The sequence below is a fragment of the Temnothorax nylanderi genome, unplaced genomic scaffold (assembly GCF_030848795.1).
Source record: "Temnothorax nylanderi isolate EJ_2023f unplaced genomic scaffold, tnyl_v1.0 TNYL_tig0022_pilon, whole genome shotgun sequence".
NCBI lineage: Eukaryota > Metazoa > Arthropoda > Insecta > Hymenoptera > Formicidae > Temnothorax > Temnothorax nylanderi.
Window position 1 is genome coordinate 1546689 of NW_027249084.1, and position 25472 is coordinate 1572160.

A 25472-nucleotide genomic window follows, 5' to 3' on the forward strand; every position below is an offset into this window, starting at 1 on the left:
TGCTGTCGACGCGTGCCCGATTGACGCGAATCCGATGAATTTAGATTTTTATGTATATACGGAGCGCACACGAGGGCAGAGAGGTAGCCAGCTCCCGCGGTTCACCGCGTAATACATTTGTTTGATCATGTAACGTTTGCAAAAACTGCTTTTATTTAAAAAAAGAATTTAGGATTCATGTCGTACGATTCCGTCGTTATGAACACGTTACGGAGTATTGTTCAAATAACGCAAATGTAACTGTGACATTTCAATAAACGTAAAAGTGTAATTTATTTCTTTTCTTTTCAGTTTTATAATGTTGCGGTATACCGTCACGTGATATACGGTATAATGATATCCCTAATCGCAACGAGATACGCGCAACGAGTCGTTTCGCTCACAAGGCAATTCGCGGGATAAGATATTCGTATCCGCGACGAGTGACACCGTTCCGTCGCTCTTATCGTCTCGTTTCCGGTCGATCGCTGCTCGAGGACTCGATTACGTCGGGCGACGGGCGACGGGCGCCGCGATCGTCCGTGAAGCGATTTTTTACGAAGTAATTCCTACGGCGAAACCATCGCATCGGCGCCGAGGCGAAACGGCCAATTCGAGGCTGTTTTATCCGTCGATTCGAAAACGCTCGATCGCGCGCGCGGTGAGCGATAAAAAAAAAAGGATATTCGATGGCGGCCGCTTTATTGGACTGCGCTCGATTTAGAGTCGAGTCAGGATGGATCGTTGTAAATCAAGTGTGTACGCCGATAATGGCGCAGGGGATCGGCGTGGATCCGGCGAAAAGTGGATCCGAACCTTTAATCCGGGTTTTAGTTAAGTGGGTGTAAATGGCTCATTAACTTCATGATTTTTTTATATCTCCGCGGAGAATAAATTACCACTTTACCAGTTTTATTCGGTGAAAAACGGGCGATTGGACACGCAACGTGTAAATTTCAAGACAAATAATATTTCAACGGGAAACAAGAGAATTTAATCACATTAGTTTTGAAGCGAAAGGTATGGGAAACTGAAAATTTCCCAACAAATTACATTTGTTTCACCGGAATGCTAACTGTCATATTTTTCAATTTAAATCACTCAGCTACTTGCATAATTTAATAACGCAGTTTTTCACAAAAATTAATTAGACATGACAATAGCAGGGGCCGATAAATATTTTGCGTAAGTTAAATCAATAAAGCAGTTACACGTTCGGGTAAATGTATTTCCTCCAAATTGATTAATCGTGACAGGTAGGTCGATAGATATATTTTCAACCCGTCGAGCATTTTCGCGGCGATTGGCTGCACCAGCGAATACTTTACTTAAGCTAATTAAATTCTCATAGCAGCCGCGTCAATAATAATCCAATTACCTTCTATTTCCTTTATTAAAATCGAAAATCCAATATTGCAATTGCGTTTTGAACCTCGCGTTTATTAAGCCGGATTTACGCAATTCACGCTTAATGATCGTCCGAGTTATTCAAGGCGAATTAGGAGAGGCGCGTTGTTTCGGCGCGTTGATTAAAATCATCGGATCTTCGTTCGGTCTCGAAAGGACGAGATCTTACAACTTTCTTTATTTCTTTCTTCGAATGACTCAAAAGTGTAATTGTTCAAGATCGAGCGGTGTAAATTCGCCTTTACCCTTCCCCGACATTTTGGCAGGACACTCGAACGGTGTCGCATGCATAGGGGATTAAATCCCGGCGAGACACTCGCGTCGCGGCGCGCGTTTCATCGATACGCGAGCATTTGCGAAATAAACGGACGGCCGCCGACAAATCACCCGGACAAATTTATGCCCGACGACATGGGCGGATGAAAAGCGTTCGCGGGCGGCAGCTTTAGGCGGCGAATGGTCGTCGGCCCAAGCCGATCACTATAACTCCGAATATGAAACGCGATCGGAAAGTGCCACGCGAGAGAGAGGAGAGGGGCAAAAAAAACAAGAAGCGAGTTTGACGGCATCGGCGAATGAGCCACCGATCGATGAAAGTTTAATTGCTTGGCATCGGAACGCGGATATTGCTTACAAACTCCCGCGCTACCGCGCGTAAATTTCTAATTTTCCCCGGCTCGATCGATCGATCGAGCTTCTTGCTTGACGGCAAAAAGGACGAACTATTAGCTCCGTCGGAGCGCCGCCGGGATTAATTTCCCTTTGAGAAAAAAGCCGAGTATCGAGAAACTTATTTTGTGCGAATTAAATTTCTAAAATCAAAACGGTTTTATCGACGTGATCACACGAAACAAATCTCCTTAGATTCTCTCTCTCTTCCGAAATCGAAAAGCCCCTGGCTCTCGAAGCTGCGATAACAAACGTATCGGAAAACGATCGCGCGAGATTGACAACCATTAATTTCGTCTTTCGCGAGATGCGATATATTCGAATCTCGAAAATGTTTCCAACTGAGATATCCTATTTCGAGGCATGGATCATATAGAGGCATAAATGAACATGTTGTTCCAAAATGTATGAAAGATTCACACAGCTTTAGGCGCATGTATATGTATTGTAAAAAAAAAATAATTAGAATGACAAACTACTTGCTAAACAGTGAAGAAGAGTGTATATATGTGCGTACGCACTTTTCTTCGCTGACAAGTACACAGGTTTGCCGTTGTAATTATTTTTCTGATGTGGTATAGCTGCTACACGTCACTGCATTAAGCAGTTAATCAAAGTTTCATAATGAGAATAAATCCGCTCAGAATCAGAAATATTACAAAAGCAAGATAATTAAGATAACAGAACTCATTTGCATACTAAATTCAGCTCATCCCGACGAGATATAATTCGCTGGGCGGAATGATTGCGATTTAAATATTCCCATCTACGTGAGAGACCGTTATTCGAGCTTGTCTGTGAAAAATAATCGCGGCTGCCCCAATAGGAGCCCAACTGGAAGCCGTCTAACTACGCTATACGCTCTCCCCCAAGACGCCTCTGGCTACACCGATTTCCGTTATTCTGGGAACGGCCGACGAAAAAGGCATCTGCGAGAGCAGATTCGTTTTCGACAACCCCCCCCCCCCCCCGTTCCGGTTTATGAAAATTTGAAAATGTTGACGCGACCCCGCTATTTAATCTGAAATTCAATCGACGAGAGATATTACGGCAATAACTCGCTTCGTTTTGCTAAATTTCATTAAATACCCGACTGTCGCTTGAACCCGACTCTCTGGCTCAATATAATAAATATAACATCACGAAAATTCCAAATTTCAATGACGTTTGATTTCACGGCTTTTCCATTTGCTTTTATAGCGCGAGCGTGCGTACACGCACCTACGGGCAAACGCAATCGGAACTGCAGCCCACTTGCATTTTAAATGTTGCGAACAAAATTTTTTTTCTACTTTATTTTGTTGGTCGTTCGCGCACGCGCGCAACGCTAAAAATATTTGCAGTCAATTGGGTTTGCGATTCTAACACACGCGCGTGCGTTTAAAACAAACTATGCTAATTATTGTGAGTGACGTTTCCGCTGACTTTCGCCTCATTGATATTCACTGAACCCGATCAGGACCTGCAGCGGACGCGTTTTGACATGTAAAAATTAGCATTAACATTATTTACCGGTCGATGTTATTCAATAATGATTAAAATTTGCATTTTGCAAATCGCGGTCGCGAGCGCACACTCGCGACATTAGCTGACATTAGCACGTAGTAATAGCCGATTAACGTTTGATGCGCGAATAAATTCGTCGAGAATGCATCGCTAATGGTGGTAATATATTCGCCCGTAATTAACTCCCGAGAATTTCCCTTAGCTTTAACAAACAGAATAAAATATTCAAAGCCACTGCAGCGTGACGTTTTTAATATCAAATAAATTTTACTCCGTGCCGGAAAGTGCCATTTTTTTACCGTCGAGCATTTTCCACCTCAAGTCTAATGCTCATTTCGCATATGTGCATAATAATGAACTTTTTATCCGATTTTTTATCTAAATAAAACAGTATTACCGCGCGCCGTTGGCAGTCAACCGTCAAAATGACGATGGTTTTGCACGTCGAACCATTATGAACCGTAACGAACGAAAATGCATTTTTAGTGAATTAATCGGAAAAGTACACGTCGAGATTTCGCCCGCGCTGTCGGAATCAGAGAGCTGGGCGCTTTCCGACGAATTAATCGGAAAAACACACGAGACGAGATTTCGCTCGCGCTGTCGGGATCAGAAAGTGCGCGCGCGGCTTTCGCGAGAATCGTTTACCGGAAGCCACGTTTCCGCCATCAGTCATGCACACGGCTCTATTATTTTGTGATCGACATTTCGCCGGTTAGGGAAAAAGGACCGAATTCTGGCGCGAGAGCCACTCGGCAAATGTTTTCATTCCAGTTGGGATTCGAGCTGAAAACTCGAATTTCCGCCGAGCGCGTATTTAACGCTAAACGCAGACTTCCGATTTCGATTTCTATCTGTGTATCTATTGAATTGACAGAGAAAATTGCGCGTTCGACGCAAAATGTATCATTGTAGGGGAACAGCGTCACACGAAGACAAGTAAAAGGTGTGTTATAAGAACGATTAGGGGGCGAGCTACATGGAAATACCTCTCCATTCGTCGATATGTCGTCGAGTTTACATGCATGCTGGGGGATCGGGGAATATTATGGATGGGGCAAATAATCGGCTTTGCGGCACCTGGGAAACTCCCTTAACTCTCGGAAGAGATACGTATCGATAGGTCGCCTGGAGCCCTGCTGCTCGTGTCACAGGATAATATTGAACTTTGCTCCAAGTACAGAAATATCTTCCTTCCAGTACATATCTAAACGGGTAGATATATATACACACATTTCGTAAATTAATCCACGAAATCGATATCATATAATTATAAAACGGTCCAAGAGATAAAATATTTGAAGAGTTCGAAGAACAGTTTCAAGTTATAATGCCTCAGGTATTGTACGTTAAGCCACAATTTTACGGAAAATAATCCGAAGCATAAAGACAAGTTCCAAACTGCCGAGTTAAAGCAAAGCGCGCGCGGATCATCTCCCGGGAGGACGACAAAGATTCCTCTGTATCGAGAAAGCAGCTAACTTCCCTCAGAGCGAGAGGAATCCTTTTTCGGGGCGCGTGACCGGGGTGGGAAAGATGTCGTCCTGCTCGCAAGACCCCCGGATACATCCAGAGTTCCAGGAGTGTCACGGCGAGTTCCCCCGCGAACAGTTTCACCGTTGTTCGGCATTGTTCCAGTCCCGAAACTAGAAACGACCGCAACGAGGTTACGACTCTCGGAAAATCCCGACAGAACAATCCGTTGTACCCCCGTGGAATTTCCGTTTGGAGCCGCGGGACAAACCGATTGATAATCGTTGCCGCCGCCGATCGTTATCGTACCGTCGGAGTTATCGCCGCGTTACTGACCTGATCGTAAAGATCCCTTCACAGAGCGCATTTATATTTATGACGTCGTTACGATGTCGGTTTAAAATCGACCATGCATCTGTTACACCGAATGAAATACACCGATAACCAATGCGAACCCGTTGCGCGTGACCTGCCGAATTTAATGGACTTTCATCGAGATTTATTTATTGCAGAGAGTAACACAATTCCACACCAAGAAAATATTGTAGTAAACATTGCGATCGAATTTTTATTATTGTATTCTGGAAATATAATGGCGTTATGATGTAAATAACAATACTAGAAACTATTAAGTATATTTTTTATTTTACAAAAATAAACGGTATTGTTAAAACTGTTATGTATATTTTATATTTTTATACAAAATCCTATTTTAATTATTTGAATATATTCCAGTACTATTCTAATATTCAAATATTCCAGTTTTATCACTTTGTAAACGTTATGCATTTTTTAAATGTTTATAGATTTAAAATATCAAAAATTATTACGTACAGAGAATGTATCGTTTATCTAATTTATATAGAATATTTTCTCCGTAAAGAGACTATGCGTTTGTGTATTATAAACAAAAAAAGATATGGCAGGCGATAGTAAATTGATTTGCTAATTTAAATAAAGCGCAAATGCAACGCGCTCAGAAATGCGAAGGGCTCAAGTATCTGCACGAGCCATGATTTGGTTGACCTCAAATTGGTTGGTTAAACCAGTTATAGTTATTATTAAACTAAGTTCGGATCGAGCGACGATGTGTCCAGGTATATCCGATGATACAGCTGGGATTCGGTCAATCGGAGCGAATAAATTGTTGAAATGCATTTTGCACGATGAAACGCGGCGTGAACCCGAGGGATTAAACGAGGCGAATCGAGCCGAAACAGGTTGGGTTAGCATCGACATACACTGGGACTCATAATTCGCCAAAGAAAAATATCGCTTGCGGTGTAGGGAAATCTCACGCACATTTCCTTTAATCTAGATTAATTCTGAAAGATCGTGCGCTAGCCCCCCAACTGTTACAATGAAATGAAATTGATCTACGCGTCTAACTGAGAAATAATTAAATAATCTCAATGTTAACTGATGCATTTTTTTTCACGCTCCGATCGTGCGCGAATTGTATGCGCGCACAGTCTGCCAAAACTGTTTTATACTTATTGGCTACACGTAATCTCGATTAGCAGAAACCGAGGAAATCGTACAGAACAATCGCTGGTTGCTGCTGCAAGCACGGCTCTACCGAAACAATAGGACTGTTTCAGACCGTTACTCAGTTATCCGCGATTTCGGTAAATCTCTACTAAATAGAATCCCAGAATGCAATGCGCACGGAAACGTCTCCGATGTTCCTGAATGCTCGCTCGATCGTATTTGCCAAGATTCCGCGACATGTACAGGATGCTTCAGAATCCAACAATACCGGGACATAAGAAACGTACATACCCGAGAGTCCAAAGATTTCGAAGAGTACAAGTTGACAATTTAATTTCAGATTCGCTTATAATGTAAACGTTGCTGATGCGCTCTCTCTTTCTCTCTCTCTCTCTCTTTCAACAATGTTATAATTTCCGAAAAGACGTCCCATGATACCCTATGCATGCACAATACAATCTTCATAGATTCAACGAATAAGCGAGAGACACCAGCACTCTACACCAATTTTTTAAATGCAGAAAACAGACCGAAATAGCTCTAAATTTTCCTATCCGTTTAATCGATTATCCTGAAAACCACCGCTCTCGAGATGCCTCGCGTGAGATAATTTGTTTTACATCTCTCTGGGTCATCAAACCTTCGGAGAATCCGCGCTGAGAACCGACTGCTGCGACCCGCTTTCCTTACCGATTATCCTTAACATTCGAAACGATAAAAACAAAAATGAGGGAGCACTACCTTCTGGGAATCTTTTAGTCAGATAGAAATATGCTAAATTTTTTCACAGAAGTTTATCTCTTTTTTCCACAAATTTGGCATCTTCTTCAAAATTCGTCAAAAGTAGAACGTCAAGAATCTTTGTTACAAAATAAAAACAATTCGTGAATCTTGCATTTGACGCATTGATGTCTAACATATATATCTAAAAGTCATTCACGGTAAATCGTTTAAAGCTTTCAAGTACAAACTTTTAAAATAGTTTTAACTCCGAAATCGAAGTTTAACGGGAGAGCATCTCTCTCTCTCTCTCTCTCGCCATTCGCGGCTAATAGGGCTTCTAGCGCGGAGTTTCTATGAACCGATGTGTGCCCGGAAGTGGCACGCTCTGTTTATCGTGGGGCGTTTGTACGCTATCGGCAAATTTGGCGGAGTATCTGTTTCACGTCTGTTAAATGGAGTCCTCAATCGCGATGTGCACGGAAACGTCTCAATGCGCTCGATCACGATTCGCGCGCGTACATTCCGCCCCGAACTATTACAGGATATACAGGATTTACAGCAACTTCGACGGAGTATCTTCTCTGGAAATCACCGCGGTGCGCTTCCGCACCCCGAGCGCTGTGCTGCCAGAGAGCATCAACGACCTGTCAACCTAAATCCCACCTATTATTCGTATATAATTTCGTGCTCCTTAGTTTCCAAAGTCCTGAGATCTTAACGTTTTTTTCTTTTTTTCTATACAAATTTTAGTACTTCGGAAGTATTCGCCTCTTTGCAATTCTAGGATGTCAAATTTAGAACCGGGCTGCTTTGAATATTTCAAATATCTCGGATTTGCGCGTCTTGAATTGTAAAATTTTGAAATCTCTCTGGATTTCTCGGTAGTTTCGAGCGAGAGCAGCTTAGGACCATTTTTTTATGTTTCCGAATATAACGGAGAAGAGGGGGGAGAAGGGACAACATCAGTAGGTCAAACTAGTCCGTCGAACCGACTAATATTCAAAAGCCACGAGATATATGTACTTTAGGGGCTGGTATTAATCTTCGCCGGGAACTTCACAGCGGCGCCGATCGCGCTATTATCGGGCCTTATAGTCTCGGAACACTCAGTACGTAGGCAATAGCGTCGCCTATACCGCCGGCAACCTATCTTACACGGGTCGCCGAACCTCACGAATTATTGGCCGGTTCCCAGTCAATAAGGACACGCCGGACGTTAACACAGGACTACCAAGGTATGAATGGAAGCTCCAGCAAAGATCATGTTCTTTCTCCCCTTTCATCACTTTACGACGTAGCACGATTCAGTGAAAATATCGTATATAATTGCCACCCGGTATATAATTTGGGGATTAACGGAGCGCCACTGTATGAATAGCTATTATCTTCTTACCGCAAAAATCGATCGATATTTAAAAGCGGGTTAATCTGACAATTTTGCAGTATATCTTTATAAATCCGTAATAATAATAATAATAGGAACTAAATTGCGCTGCATTATTCGCCACGAATAGAAATTACTTTTCTCTCGCTGCAGAGTTTATTTTTCAGAAAAAAAAAATTCTTCCGCGAGACTTTCCGCGGAGCTCGTATTTATGCGGAAACATTTAATATTAGTAACACTTGTCTACCTGAAAGCCGCGTTTTTTTGCAATTTCCGCGTAATGCACCCTTGATTACATCGCGAAGCGAAAAGAGAAATCTCTTTCGCTTCGCGCCTGGGACAACTTTCCGCCAGCTCGCGCAACGTTATTGTCGCCGTCGTATCCGCTACGTACCGATGGTATAGTTTGCGGGGGATTGCCGGCGATTGAAATACGTCGGAATAATCGAATATTAATCACCGCGCCGCGCGGCATTAAGCGGAACGCGCGATTTTAATCATGTCCGTCGGGTAAATATTAAAATGTGCAAATATACGTACGCGCCCCGCGCTCCCTTTCCCTTTCCCTCTCATTACGGATGCGTCGTTTTATCGGCGAATTTCCGCGCGCGCGGAATATATCGAGCGTACGGAAATGGAGATAACGCGCCCCCCCGAGACGTTATAATCCCATAATCCCGCGATGGACAGAGGAATCCCGCTTGGTGTTCCTGCAGGGGATACTTAACACGCTAAATATCGGTCGTTCGATTTTCCACCTTCTTTCTCGTTCCCCCTTTGTCGGTTTCCAGACTCTTGACTCTTTTCAACCGGGGGGGGGGGGGGGTAAACGGAAAGTCGGAAACGGAAGTCGGTGTTTGCGCGCCGCTTTTGCTCTTACGCCGTCCGCTCTCTCGCTGCTGCGGTGCGAATTATTTCGCGACTAATTATCTAGGCGCACGTGCAAATTACTGCTAAAACTGCGACGAACGCGCGCGCGGATATATTCGCTCCCATATACGGGAGCGCATATATCCGGCGGGCCGGAAAAAAATGGTAAGGCGCAAGATATACGAACTGGTTGCACGTGCATTATACCTCCTTCTAGCGTGCCGCTACTTATGCGGGGCTGTTTTGCAATTTAGAGGAGCATCGAGTGCGGTGATTTTCATACCGCCGTCGGTAATTCGTTGGAGAGGCCACGAGGCGTTGCTCAAAGAAATACTTAGAGCGGAGATACGGGGACGGAATATTTTAAGGGCGGGGAATTCGCACGAAGTGTGCATATGCAAATGATTTTTCAGCCACAGGGCGACCGCCACCGCAACCGCCCCCTTGAGAGATTTTTCTCAAACTTGAAAGCACGAACGACTCGCGAATCCCGATGACAATGTTTCGCTCGGGGCGAAAGTGTCGGGCGATTAAGTGCTTTCTTGAAAGGTCCATGCCCATTTCTTGCACTTAAAAAAAAAAAGAAATATAAACATGATATAATCGACATACAAATATAAGAAAATACTTTTGCAGAATTGTCCTGTCGCAACTTGCGATTATAAACAAATTTTCACTAAATTACAATATTATTTTAAAAGAAATAACTAATATTATATGTTTTCTGTGATATCCATTTCGATGAGAGTATATTTACAGTTATATACAACATGCTCTTTACGACGAAATCACGCTCGATATATTACTCCCAAGCTTCATTTTCTCGCATGTCTCTCTCGCGACGCGCTTTTTGTTACTTGCCCTTATCGCTGCGCAAGGTAATCCCCGCCGCCATCTTTCCACCTCAAACGAGATCCTTCCTCACGGAGTAAAGCGGCGGTTACTTTCATTCCGGCGGTGTTAAGTAAAGTGGACTATCCGTTCCGATCGTAGGGAAGGCTTAAGGAGTTCGCGAGAAAATTTCGTCGATTACTTTCGCGGGTCGATTTTCTTTTCGGGAAAAGGACACTACCAATATGTATTTAATGTCATTATCAAAAAGAGCCGAGAACGCAGAATTACGGCGAATTCGAAAGTCTCGGAATTTCGAGGATTCATGAAAGACTCAAAAATTGGCAACCTCAAAAAGGGTTTTCTCGCCAAACCACTTCGACGAGATTGATATCCTTCCGACACACGATCGCCAGGACGTTATTAATGCACGCAATAAGCGACGTCAGAGAAAAATATGGAACCCGCGCAACGTATCGCTGATTTTACCAGGAACATACATTTTTCGCGAATTTCCATTTCCCCGTAGCCGCAGCCGATCGATACGCCTCGAACTCGGTCGTACGGAATTATTTACGCAGTCACGTGCCCGGAATAATTTACTATCGAAGGCAGCTCACATCAGTGGTCAATCGACATAATCTGAATCTCAAAATCAAAACTCGGAATGACATATGTTCGAGTTTCTAATCGAGAATATAAAATATCTTTCTCTTTAGGATAACAGAATTAAAATGTTTAAAAATATTCGACTGTTTTCGGAGAAAAGGGAAAGTTAACGTAAAAATCTCCGATATATTTATCCATATTTCAAGACGTAAAATATATTTTGCTGATCTCGATAATAAAATAAGTTTATTTTTACGTTCGGTGCATGACAAAATCATGAACATCGACTTCGCCCGACGACTTAATTAATGATTAAAGCTCATCTTTGCAATTTAAACACTGCGCTGTCCAAGAATAATCTAGCCGAAGCGTCAATTTATTTTTAAGACCGAGTGCACGGTGCCAGGGACACCTGTATTCTTAATTAACATCGATAATCCGTTCCTTCCCTCCTCCTATCTCGAAGCGCCTTATGAAGGATCTTTCCTGAAGGATCTCAGGACTGGAAAGTATTTAAAGTTTCGTCGTCGTAAAGTGTCGCCGGCCGTGAAAAAGGACCGTCGAATTGGAACCGGTCGGTTTTACGAGGCGACTTTTATCTTTCGATTATTCCTCGACGAGCATTCGATTGCACGCCTTTTCCGAGATTCGCATATATATCTCACATCGAAAATACTTGAACTTTTACAGAGTATCGATATCTTTCATCCGACATTTAGTGATATCGATTGTTCGCGTTAACTTGTGCTAATTATTACAAACGATATCGACACACCGTACGATATCGAAAAATCGTCGAAGAGCTAAATCGTTATTTCATCTCGCAGGAAAGTAGACAATGAGCTAAACTCACGAGGACTTTTATCTCGATTGGAAACAAAATATTGATACTACGAAATTATCGTAAGCCCCGCAGTCGAGAGTGGACACGTGTAGAACCGATCATTGTGCGAACTATCCCGAGATTCGCGCTCGTAATTGCATGCCTGATAACGGCTATTTTGTGTCTCCTGAGGGAAGATACTCGAAGCACTCGTAATATTGGACGGATTATTGGATTACGTAGTCGTAAACCCGTAAAGGACGTCGCGGGGGATTTCGTCGGTGAAAATAATTCTCTCCCTTCGAGAAATTATTTCATCGTCAATTTACCATCTCCATGCCGTCTTTCAACCTCTCTTAACGGACACTAATTGTACAAGCAATTGTGTATACACATACATTTATCGAGTCGAAATGTCGAAAGCTCACGAAAAAGCTGCGCACTTTGACGCGAAAAGAGCTTGCATCGCACCGGCAAGGGCAAATCGTTCTTTCAGTCGGAGAGCATTATGTATTCGCTTAAGTTCACAGAAAAGTAGACAATAGGCTAAATTCGTGCGGACTTCCATCTCGATTGGAATCGCTCAACGTCGGAAAATTGGAGTCGCGAAAACGAGAAATTCAACTCGCGCGGCTGCGACAGTTTTCGCAACGAAAAATCAAATAAGCGTCGATTCAAAATTTTCGTGTCGTGATTAATTCGATGTGCTGCCGTGCTGCAGTGAACAAAAATACTATTTTCCCTCGCAATTCCGAGTACTGAATGAAGTTAGCCAGTTACCTGCTGTACCGCCGCAATAAAATGCAACGGTTTTTCCAGAAATTCTGTTTATCTTTTTGTACACAATTATTTAGTAAACTTTTTTTCTACCTCAAAAGTCCAGTTGGCGTCCGCTTCGAAATATTTTCCAAGCACAGCTTTCAGTTCATTGTTACACGCATTGTTCAATTACTCGCCACTTGTTTCAACAATTCGCGTCAGTACAAAGAAATTTATGTGCTAAGATCACGATTCGGTGCGATAACTAAATATTCCTACCGACGGAAGATGAATGCCATAAATGACGGACAAAGAGGAACCGCGCGCGCGTGTACCGAGGAATATTTAATGCCCTTCTCTTTTGGACGGAGGCAAAGGGCGGAAGCGATTTCCATTGGACAAAAGGGCAGCAAATATTATGTCGCGCGCGGGTCGCCGGATCGCTTTATGCTCTCTTTGATGGAAGACACGAAAGAAGTTTGCTCTCAAAGCCTCCCTTGTAAACATTGTTACTTTGCGAGTAAGTGAAAATCGCGCGAGCGACCAAACGGCCGGATGAGTATGCGCGCGCGCAGGAGACATAATGGCGAATCTCGGTGGACCGACAGCAAAGACGCCAAAGACATACTTGGCCGGAAAAAAATCTCAATTTTCTGGCTGAATATTCCGCCGCAACGGCGATTCAAGCGCAGCTATAAAATCGTAGCATCAAAGTTTTTAGAGCGCGCGCATTTACTTCCCGTATTATTATTACGTTACTTACTTCCATAATTTCATAAGCACTAGTTTTAAAATACAATTATATGTTAAAATGTCGGGATAAAGAGACTTTTCAAGTTTTATACGAAAGATAAGATAATTAAAATAACGTCAATTTGTATACAAAAGTCATATTTTGACATCAGTTTTACTTTATACGCGACGATTAAATTGTTATTAGCAAAAATTATTACTAAAAAATCATTAACCACCCTTTTCGGCTTAATAGATATTAGTAAAAATATCACATGTATTATTTTGAAAAAATAAGGAATAGATACTCTTTCTATTTCTCTCTCTTTCTCTCCTTCCTCCCCTCGCCCCCCTCTCTCTCTCTCTCTCTCTCTCTCTCTCTCAAGATAGTAAAACTTTAAAAAAGTTGCTATTCGCTGCACTCAAAGTATGGAAATGAGGAACTTAGGTTTCGGTTTTATACCCAACTTGTAGTCAGACTCTTACTTTACCGCTTTCGCCCCGATTCCTTCTCGAGCTCTCTTCCTTTTTTCCCCGAGAGAATCCGGGATTTCCGTTCCGGATCGATCAAAATGCTTTAAGGAAAGGGGTAACCCGATATTCGTCATTACCACCGTTCTAGGATTTCACGAAGTGTACTGAACCGAGACGGAAGAAAGCGATGGACGTATCGAGTATCGCGAGTCTCGCTGAAGGAAAGAAATGACGGGGAGGAAGGGGGGAGCGAGGAGTGGGCACGAGTGAGCAGGGGGCACCCTGCCAGTTTATCTTTTGGATTCTCGTAAGGGAGTTTAAGTCCACATTTATAGCCGCCCCGTTATCGTCCCACTGAGAGGAAAATATATCACTTGATTTATGTGCCCGGGCGCACCGTGACAATCCGACTGCGAAGCTGATGCGCCAAAATGCATCGATAATGGCAACCTGTAATAGTGATAAGATCGCGGGATGCATTATCCATCAACCTGAGTCACGAGACTCAAGGCGCAGATCGTTTTTAATTCGGTCTGTGATAATTTATAGACTATTATGTGTTATTACATCAGTTGTATGATATAAACATAAAAGTACATTTACACAGGAAAAAAAATTAAGTTGCTTCAATTAAACGTCGACGTCACGGGCTGCCACAAGTATATGTAGTTAATTCAATTGGATATTATTGGACCAAATATTTAAATTATTAAAACAATTATCTAATGTTTTTTGTTCATTAATATTCATGTTGCATCAATAAATTTTATCTCAATAGCACCGATGCTGTTGATACAACATCATTTTTTTTCCGTGTAGTTTACATTATAGTTTAACGTAGATTACGCGCATTTGCGATATTGTTATTATAATGCAAACTGTATGACATTTTAATTATAAATGTTTAATTATCATGAAATTATTATGCAAAAATAAAATAAAATATAAGATTACTATTACATGATATCTCGATTGTAGCGTTGCATTTATGATTTTGGTTTATTATGATACAAAATTGAACGCTATTTTAATTTTAACGTTTAATTATCATTACATTATTTAATAATAATAACGATAATAATGATAAAAATAAAACTTAATATAAAATTGCTATTACATGACGCATGTCGATTGTAACGTCCTAAACATTATTATACGGCGCATATTAAACACGACTTGTATGCCGCGTGCATTCGTTTCTCTTTTCCTCTTTCCTAAAGTCGCGCACGCGAGATCTCTTTTAGGTGGACACCGCGAAGAGTAACATCACGGACATCTCCTAAATTGAATATCGTAGCCGCAATCGCGAGACATTATCTTCCGCCAAAATATTTGTAGCCGAGGACGAAGGAGCAACCCCTCGTATCCTAATCCTTTGAGACAGCTACCAGCGTGGCCTCGAGGGGAGATAAACGAGATCCTATCGACATGAAATAGCGGAACGCTCGGCGGCGACCTTCCGAGAGGAATCGCATTGTTGCGACATCCGCCATTACAGGAAACGTGCGTTTAGTAACCGTAACAATAGCGGTTGTAACCGGCGCGAAACGTACGCGCGATAAACGCTGCGCTAAAAATATGTCTTTCCTTTACGCGGTTATTACGCCCGAGTATCGCCCCGTAACTTCGCGTGTACCTGTCTCTTTAATCCACGAGTCGTAATTTAAAAATATGCAAATTGAACACACGATGGCAAACAATGACAAGCAATTCGTTCTTTTTTTCCTTTTCGCTTTTTGTCACGTTTATCTTCAAAATGATTTCAACATCCAGCGAATTAATCATGTCGGCAAGAAGAAACTTTTCCTTCAATGCCATACTTCTCAACGCAGCCGCCAATTAATACTGACGAACTGTAATTGATAGCGCAGGCCGCGCAGTAATGAATGAGCTTCGTTAAAAATGGCGGCATTGTACCGGAAGTTCGTGACTAATTAAAAGCCGCCTTTATGCGCGCGTAAATGTTCCGGCTCGACGCAATGGTACAAAAACAATTGAGAAGGTAAGTGTCGAGGAATAAAAGTTGAAAAGTTTTGTGCACGAATGTTGCAAAAAATGCAATATGCCTATGACCAAATTATAGCAACTATAATTATCGGATCCTCTCTGAAACTCGTTAACCACGATATACAGATGACCCTCGAATTTATACGGTGCTTGAATTGAACGGAGTCTCGAGTAGCACGGTAAAAAATGCGACAACTTTACTTTTTAAAACTTTTTTTTATTTTTAAATAATCCCTTGGAACCAAATACCCAATTTTATATGGATCTGGAGTCTTGAATTGCACGGCTTACAATAGCACGGAACGTAATCTCCAAAATGGTATGAATCCTAAACCTCGAATAACATGGTTTTCAACTAATTAATCGTGTTGTTCGAGGATTACCCTGTATATAATTTTCTCAACTACGCGTTTCCGCGCCGGTGCGTGTATCATTATTATTCCCTTCCTATATCGCTATACAAGCTGGCGGTACATCCGGTACATATTCCTAAGAATTGATAGTCAATGTAATGCAAACACGTGACGGACGAAAAGAGATATATTGTCCGTGGCGGGGTATCGGGCCTTAGCATATGCTCCACAATGCGTCAAATTGCGTGTGCCTTTTGAACGGCTCGTCACGCATGTTGCGCCGCGTTTCGATTGTTCGATACAGGAAGCGGACCGCATTTCCGTCACCTGCCTCGGACTTTCCGGCCAATTCCCGACCTCTTTCGACCTGCTTTCGACCTATTTCAACAGAAATCATCACTCCGGAATTATTATTGTATTACATGCGACAGCGAAACAAGGAATATGCCATTCATTGAGATATGTTCTCGTTCTGGGGGATTTTAATACTAAATTTAAAAAAAAAGTTAATTTAACATTAATATATATATACATATATATATATATATATATACACACAGAGAGAACGGTTTCTTTGGATTTAATAAATTTTATTAGATTCAAAGAAATGTATCTTTTAGAATAGTCCAAACAAACAAATTTTTGATTCAACAAATACGATTGTTTGATTTTTCAAAGAATATATATCTTTGTCTTAAATAAAAAAATTGTTTGAAACGAAAAACATATTCTCTATCGCTTTAATAATACTATTGTTTCCTTTAAATATCAATGCTTTATAAAAAATGTCTTAAACATTTATTTATTATTTATTTATTTATATATATGATATATGTGGTAGTCGGTTGACTGCTACATATATAAATAAATAAATAATAAATAATTGTCATATCTCCATCACTCGAGTGACCGGTGTGATGGATTCCAATGATGTGTACAACTGCGAGTGATAGACGCTTTCGCCGTGGGGCCTTATATACAGTCTCTGGTCTCTGGTCGAATTTGACTTACGAGTTTAGCAGCCGCCTAGCGGTGAAAACGCTTATTACATTTATTGTAACCAAATAATATATTATTTGTTTGGGAGATATTACTTCAAATAATAGTGTCTTTTCCGTTAAATAATAGAGTTTTCTTGAATAAAAACAAAAATTTTTCCATTCAAAAAAATATTATTTCGTCTAAGCATATGTTGTTTCAATGAAAGAAATGTCAATCAAACAAATAGGATTACTAAATCCAAAGAAATCGTTCTCTCTGTGTATTAATTTAATATTAACGTTAGAGAGTCCAACGTTAATTACGGTTTGCCATCGACCATGGGATAAAAATGGCTTTTATGCATAATGACGAAATCAGAGGCGATTATATATGTGTCATAATACACGAGAGTTTATTCGCGGCGAAAAATTTGCGTGAAAATGGAATACGGTCGCGACTTTGAGGGTTGCCGTATCATCGACGAGGATCCCGGCCGTATGAAGGCAAAATCTTGGCAATGCGTGTAACAATGCAATTTATATGCGTCCTGCAGAATTTACATGTGAAAGAAGCGCGGCGTAACAACGGATATTTACGTCGCGCCGCATTTTTCGCGGTTTCTACATGGGGTGTCCCGGAAAATATCGCGACGATGTTGTCGCGCCGGCCCGACAAATGGATTTCCATCTGCCCGTTTCGATCTTTCCGAAACGTCTTTCCGCGGACTCCGCGCGCGCGCGCGTGTCCAACCTTAAAAGGGAATAGTTGTTCCGAAAGTTGTACAACTTTCCTTATCTCCGTTTAGGATTTCGAAACTGAGAAAGTTCGAAAAGTTTCGAACGAGTTGAAAGGCAAAGAGCCGATAGACCAAGTATGTTAACTCGCCCCCTATAACGCGTTGTAATATAACGCGGTACCTATTAGTATTAATACTATCTCTTCGAGCAAGCAGCGAAATTTAATACTAACCTAGTCCAACGAACAATTGATTAGTTATTGTTCTAGAATTAATGGTTACTGTTTATGCTAATTATTGCCACGCCGCGCCGTCAGTATTAATTACTGTGTTCGCGAATACATTTTCTCTACGGTTTAATCTCGGCTGGATCAGAAAGGATTTCAATACTGTCCCGTTATTGTATTTCCAATTTGTTACTCGTGTACCTCGTGTGCGCAATAGTTATTCCTACGGTTATTTCTCGATTTTCTTCCTAAAATCGAACGTCCCTCTTTTTATTTTTCGTACCTTCTACCACCGGCCCCACATATACATATATTTTTTACCTAACAAGTTCGAGCGAGAGAAAAAAAAAGGGGAAACAGTTATATCCGCGACGGCTTTTTGCCAGGAGGGTTGAAATGTACTAAGAAATCGATAAATTCTGTTTACCCAGCCAGCTGCGCGTGTCAAAATCCGCCGGAAATTCAAGTGGAAAAAGTCGACACCCCACGGCCGAGTCGCCGGCCCGAAAAACCAGACCACCACTTGGTCGATAACCCCGCTCGCAGTCGGTCTGCCTCGGGTTACTAAGGGTTACAAACCCTCGGTTTTCGCCCCTGCGCCAAAACAATTACATAAGTAACACGTCGGATTGAACGTGCTAATGTTAAATACACCGAAACAAAAGGGGACAATTCCATTACGCGAAAACATAATGAGAAACGAAGCCGCGGAGAAATGCGGATATTTTTATCAACCACACGTCACATGCTGTAATAAAATAATATTCCATTTATCTCTCTATTCATTTACGAACTTTGTATTTCGTGAATATTGATTCACCGAATTGTTTCTCGATATATTACACAGCCGATACTAAATTTCGATATTTATTTCAATATTTATTGTCAAAAATTCGAACATTACGATTGCAAAATGTAACCGCTGGCATTAAAAAATGGGTATATTGAAAATACTGGTATTATATAAAAATAGAATTTAAGTTTACGGTATTAGTATTCGACGATTGTTGCGCTACGATGAGCTCTGTGTTGACGATTTATATAAAATTATTTTTAAAAAATTACGTCCGGTGTTACACAGAGAAGTTCGCCGGGAGCCGTTAGACACTTTTCAGAGGCTATCGAGCGAGATTCCGCGACATGCGTCACGTTTCACGCGAAAGTGGAAAGTTTTCCACGTGACTATGAATCGCAGAAGTTTCCGCGATGGATTACTCGCCGATAGTGTCATCTGCATATGAATGACAAAGGTGGATTAAGTTCCATTATATATCACAGCGTTTCACGCTTCGGCCCACATTCGTATCACACATATACTGGCTGCGAAAGATCCTCCGATTTCAATCCTCTTAAATTCTAGGAAATCTCGATCGTCCATATTCCACACAGCTTCCTTGAATTCACAAAGCCTAGATATCCTAGGCTTTCGCGAAAATTTAAAGTTCCGCGAATAATCGGCGCGCAAACAGCGCAGCAGGTTCCGCAGATTCCTTCCCACGAATCCCACGTTCCGCAAAACCTTTACAGACTTTGCTTGCCGCCGCGTATCTTGCTTGCTGCTGCACGTATATTAGATTCCGCGAATCGTAACTCGCGCGGAGAGAATCTAACATCCGCAGCTACCGCCCTTCTACAAATCGCAGTTTCTACAAATCGCGAGTTACGCGAGCCCGCGCGAGCCCGCGCGCGCGAATCTGAGCAGTAAAACCTATCCATAACTCCCCACCTATAGCTTTTATCTTCTGCAGTTCCAGCATCGCGCTCTTAAATTTCACGAATCCCGAGATATCACGGTTTCCACGGTATCCCGCCTTGCACATATTCGACTTTTCACGGAGATGCCATTACTGGTAGAACATTCGACGATAAAGAAAGAAAAAAGGACACTTGGCCACAGAGACGAAAAAAGTGAGCACCAGACCGGAACGCATCCGCTCTCTCCCTTCATCCTCTTCCCGCTCCTTCTCTTCTAATTACCTCGGATCGGCATCGTGGCCGAAGCCATTAATTTCGTTTAATCGACTGCTCTTCTTCTCGTTGCCAACAGGGGAGCTCCCGTCCAAAGCTGAAGGAGCTCCGAGCACCGAGCGAAGAGGGCAACGAGAAGAGGACAAGAGGGGAGGAGGGCACGCGATGACCTGGATGCGGAATGGTATCGCGTGACTTTCGCGCGGCCGCGGGATGATGAATTCGGCGAGACGAGGGTAAACGGCGCGGAGCGACCCGCGGGTCGACTCGTAATTTCGCGCGCGAGGAAACGCGAGGCGCGCGATGAAAAAGCCGGGCGGGGTGCTTATGCCGATTAATAAGCGTGATGCAACAGAAATTGCGGTGTGTCGAGGCAGTTGCGAGGCACGGCAGTGATTATGTTGCGACGTGACAAGCAAGAAGCGACGAGCTGCCTGCAAACTGATTACGAGAGGCGAATTCTGACAACGGCGCCGCTGTCACGAGTCGAGTAGATAATGGGCGACGCTATCGATTAAAATAGAGAGACCGTCTGTCGCGATTAAACAAATTCTGGCGATTTAACTGCGAGACGGTGGGACGGAACGCGCGCTGACGAGATTAACGCTGTTGCCGATCTCGGCGACTAATGGGATAAAGGATTCCGCGTGGACGATTACACGGGAGCAATTCTCGTTCACGAGGACGTGAACTGCCATCACCCTCCGTGGCATTGCCATTAGTTTCGACAAAACGGACTAACTACAAATTTGGCCTACTCGATTCATTACGGATGTAACAGAGACCACAGAGTCGCCGCATAATGGTACTCACGCCATTTTACATGAGAGTGAGAGAGAGAGAGACGAAGTCGAGCATGTCTAAGTGGATACAGCAAATTCTAACTGAATTATTGCGTTGCCACTTCCCTTCCCTCAGCGGGTCCGTACGGTTTTAATGGTCTTATCGCAATTAAATTTATGGCACTCTTTAAATTCACCCGCGAAGCATTTTAATTTACGCCAGTCTTTTTTTTCCCCCCTGGCTAAAGCTACAATTAAATCTACGGCAATCTACGCCATTCTTCCGATTCGCGATTAAATTCATACATTCAAAATACACGATTAAATTCATGCCTCTCCCCGTCCGCGAAGCCCCTGCGAGACTCGCGCCCGCTCTTTTATAATTTCTGCTCAAACTCGTTATTAAATTCGCATTACTTTTTTAAATTTCTTAACCGAGTTCACGGCACTCTTTAACTTCCTGGCCAAACTCTCAATTAAGTTTACACCGCCTTTCTCCTCGAATTCCCAAATCAAATAAGCAGCCCGTTAAATAGGTTCGCGCTACTTTTTCAATCTTCACGCAATGATGCAAGTAAATTTACATCTTTAATTGGGGGTGCTCCAATCTTGGGAGTCGATCGCGGCATCCTTCTCCAACGATTGGAGCAACGATTTCACGGGACGCGAGGATCCTCGTGTTACCCGCAGGATATTTCCTCTCGATCGGGATCGGTCCACTTACCTCTCACGAACCGTCACGAGACGCCGTTCGCCATGACCGCGGATATCCTGAAAGAGGACGCAGCATCTTCCAGTATCCCTGGGGATTCCTCGCACCAGACAGGAGACACAAGATCTACATCCTTCCACGCACTGCCGGCTTTCGATCACTCCAAGTTTTTGTGGAGCACACGCGAGAACAATCACCCCCTTGTACGTCTAGGTGCACCTCTCTCGAGGTCACGGAGAAAAAGATGAACGAGGTCACGTGCATCCGTAGGATCTCTCGATCCCGATCGACGGTACGCGAGAAAGAGAGAGAATAAGAGTGACGGGAAACTATAACGAGGGCCGAAGAGAAGGAGGGACCGAAAAAACAAATCGCGCGAGGACGACAGAAATCCCAAGCTCAGCGTTCGCGCAGCGACTGGCGCCTGACACCTCCACCCTTCCGACAACACCCCAACCACCCCCTCACGCGGGCCAGATGGGAAGGGGTCAGGGAGACACGAAGAGTGACGGAGAGGACCGAGCGGGAGGATTCTCGCCACGAGCGGCGCTAGTGGCGGGGTGTAAGGGAGAGAGAGAGAAAGAGAGAGTAGGGATTGGCTGGCTGGATCGTATGGTGGATACATAGGGTTCGAGAACTTGGCGGGGGTGGACGGGGAGCCCCCGAGGCGCCCTACCTCTTCCCAACCCTATCTGCAACGAGGGTATTTCCCGCGACTCCCCCTCCCCCGAGGGGCGAAAGCCGGCGGGGCGCACGCGCGCGGCCCTAGATTTCGTCTCGCCTCCTGATTTTTCGTAATAAAAACGTTTGTCTTGCCGAGTAGCGCGGCTCGCATATCGCCGGCGCGGCGTGCAGCGCGCGCTATACGCGCGTGACGCGTGTCTCTCCCTCTCCTCTCGCCTCTCACTCCTCCCGCCCTTACTTTACGCGTATACAGAGAAACGAACGGAGAGATGAGGGCACGGATGCGGGACGTGTGAGATCCGCGCGCGCGTGACGAAAATCAAGAAGGAATCGATGGCGGGGGTGACAAGTCGTCACTCCCCGTCAAGCGGGGAAAGTTGGGCGAATGTTAAGGGGTGTGGCTAATTCTTAAGTACGCGCCAGGAGTGGAATTTCCTCCCGCTCGTGCGAGAGAAGGATGCCCCGGCGTTTGTCTTCTGCCACGTGGCGAGAGGAAGGTCGAGTTGATTTAGGGGTTCGGGTGACGGTGCCATTATGTTCGCTAATAGCATCGCGATTTCGACGTTTTTATTGTTTTTTGTAATAGCAATAAAGCACAATGAGCGAGAAAAGTCCTCCCCGCCCCCTCCTCTGCCCAAAGTGAAAAGCTCTCAGAAAAGAGCTGTCGATTTCACGCACTAAAGTTCCATCCACTTGATAGATTAGTAATAAAAACAATTTTATTAACGTTATTTGCGATGCTGGCAATGAGACATTTAGGCAATTATAAGAAATGAAAGAATTGTCGAAACGCTGCGATCGCTATTTCAGGTCAGCGAACCCAGACAGCACGCATAAACAAAATCGGGACATAAAAATCTTAAAGACATCTTTAAGACGTCTTATATCCACGATTAGATTGTGAACTTGAACATGACGCTGTCTGGAAGACACCGTGACATCGGACACTACTTTCTACCTTGTCTCGGCAAGGATCCGATTCGATTATTTCGAATTTAACCTGTAATTTATCCGGTGTGGATATCCGTTGGAACATCTAGAGTTTGCGGTCCAAACTACTTCGCGAAACCCACTTTAACACGCTGCACTCGCGATACAACGTTCCGCACATAATGATAAGCGTCAAAATTACCACCGCAGCCGCAACGCAGCCGCGTAAGAAATTAGTTAAGGGTATAATTTATAGCCGATGTTGTAACTGGCCAAATTATTAAAACGTACCCGTACACGTAAAAGATAGTTCAAATTCGCCGTCTGTCGTATTAATCATACTCTTTTTCTTTTTGACGCGTGAGATTGATGTGATAAAATAAGCAAGAAGGAATATATTCCGTTTATATAAGCCAAATAAGCTATTTCTATGCAGATAGAAATCTGTTTTATCCGAGTTACAAAAACTTATTTTTAACATGAAATTAAAAGTGCACGAATCTCCTCCAATCTCTCACAGGAAGATTCCACCCAAAAAGCGATTGCAGGACAAACAGCACAAGCAACGCATTTCCGTCTTATGCATGTATATACGTCACTGAATATTCTGATCGTTCTTAGCGGAGGGAATCCGGCTCCCGAAGGACAAAGCAGGCAACTGGAAAGTTAAATAGAAGCCCGGTAATAACGAACCCAGAACGTGCTTCAATTGCAGGCGCACTATTTTCATATTTATCCCTTCCGCCGCGCCGTAACGATACGCCGGGAGCTAAGGAGCTCGTCTTTGTCGTCAATTAGTAGGACTCGAAACGCAAGAAAAGATGAATTGCACAGTTTCTTAACGATACCGAAAGAAGACGGTCATTACGAGTACCGTCGTGCATAATGGCGTATTGATAAGGATTGTTCTTTAAAGACTGTTCGCGATTGTGAGAGAGGCGGCTCTAATAAGATCCTCCCAGGCCTCGACAACAATTAAAGGATTAAAACATTTTTCCGCGACGAGTCCTCTCTCATTAGACGATTTCGCTTTTTGCTAAAGGCGAGAAAGAAAAGTCCACGATAAGTTTAGTCGGGCCGTGGGAGTGGAGAAAAGAGTGTTGCCAATGTGAAATGTACCTTATTTAGAAAAGTGAAAAGAACTCCTAGATTCTTTCCTCCGACATCTCGTTTTTACTTAAAAAAAAAAAAAACAAGAAAAACACGTAAACGCTCACGAATCTCGAATGTGCACGGTAGGTACGCGTGAAATCCATTCGAATTTGGAAAATTAAAAACGTTTGCGCGAAAACCGACGCGAAAAACAGGCTCGATTTATAGATTACAGTGTACAACGCGGTTTAATAAAATTCGCAGTCTCTGTTTTTTAGGTTGACCAAGCTGAACAATTATTTTTTTTCAACTCGCCAACAACGGACCATTAAGCGAACGCGCCTTGTTTCCAATTTATTTTTAAGCAATTTTCCAACCGGTGATTATTGTTCAGCGAATTAAAAGTTAGTTCGCGTAACTATGTTTGCCATTTTATAAAAGGTTATTTTTACGCTCCTAGAACTCGTGAAGTTTATGAACTTGTCGATAAATGTCCGTTTAAAATTCTTTGATCGTAAAACAAGCGTTTCTTTATTGCAGATACATCAGATTTAGTATGCGCTGCATATATGTCAAATACATTATACAGAAAGCGCAAGTTTATTTCGGCTTTCAAAATGTAGAAGACTGGAACGTGATGACGGCAACTTGTATATTATCCGAAAAGAATGTTTCATATAACGGTGAGTTATATAGTTTCTACACAATACACCTGTACTATTTTCTCAATCTTTTTGGGACAAAAATATCTCATCGCGTTTTTATCAATTACTCGGTCTTTTAATAATTATGCACAATTATGCGTATCGATAACGCGCTCTCTTAAAAAACTCGCGGCATTGTTATTGAAAAAAATCGAGTTACCAACAGAGAGAATAGTACAAGGAGAGAGAGAGAGAAAGAGAAAGGCAGACAAGGAAAAAGAAGAGGAAGCGACACGTACAAATGCGCTCTTAATATTAACCCCTTCGAGCGCGCAGTAGCTATAAGCTTTGCATGTCCTTTTGAACCACCGAGGGAATTTTCCGGAAACGAAGAAACCTCACCGAAAATATAAAAGTTCGTTATCATTTGCTGAAAAATGTATTTATAGATGCAGGATATGTCCAGTGTTCTTTTTTTACGCAAATATTTACACGCGCACAAATTTGAGCAAAAGAGAGACGGAGAGAGTCTTTATGAAACGAACGAATATCACCGAAACGAAAAGATAAAGAAAAGTAGAAATAAGAATTTTTATTTTTCCTCCTTTGGCAAATGCTTCAAAAAA

General features: G+C 42.8%; 1 protein-coding gene across 4 annotated transcripts in view; it reads right to left on the minus strand.

Annotated features, from left to right (window-relative positions):
- Positions 1-25472, minus strand: part of LOC139769442 (uncharacterized) — a 117763-nt gene that overhangs the window by 83043 nt on the left and 9248 nt on the right. The window contains exon 1 of one of the 4 annotated variants that reach the window (XM_071700506.1): positions 21509-21899. The exons of the other annotated variants lie outside the window; for them this stretch is intronic. The gene's annotated coding sequence lies outside the window, so the exon portion shown is untranslated. Of the gene's footprint in view, positions 1-21508; positions 21900-25472 lie in introns of those variants that run through there. 4 annotated transcript variants of the gene reach the window in all.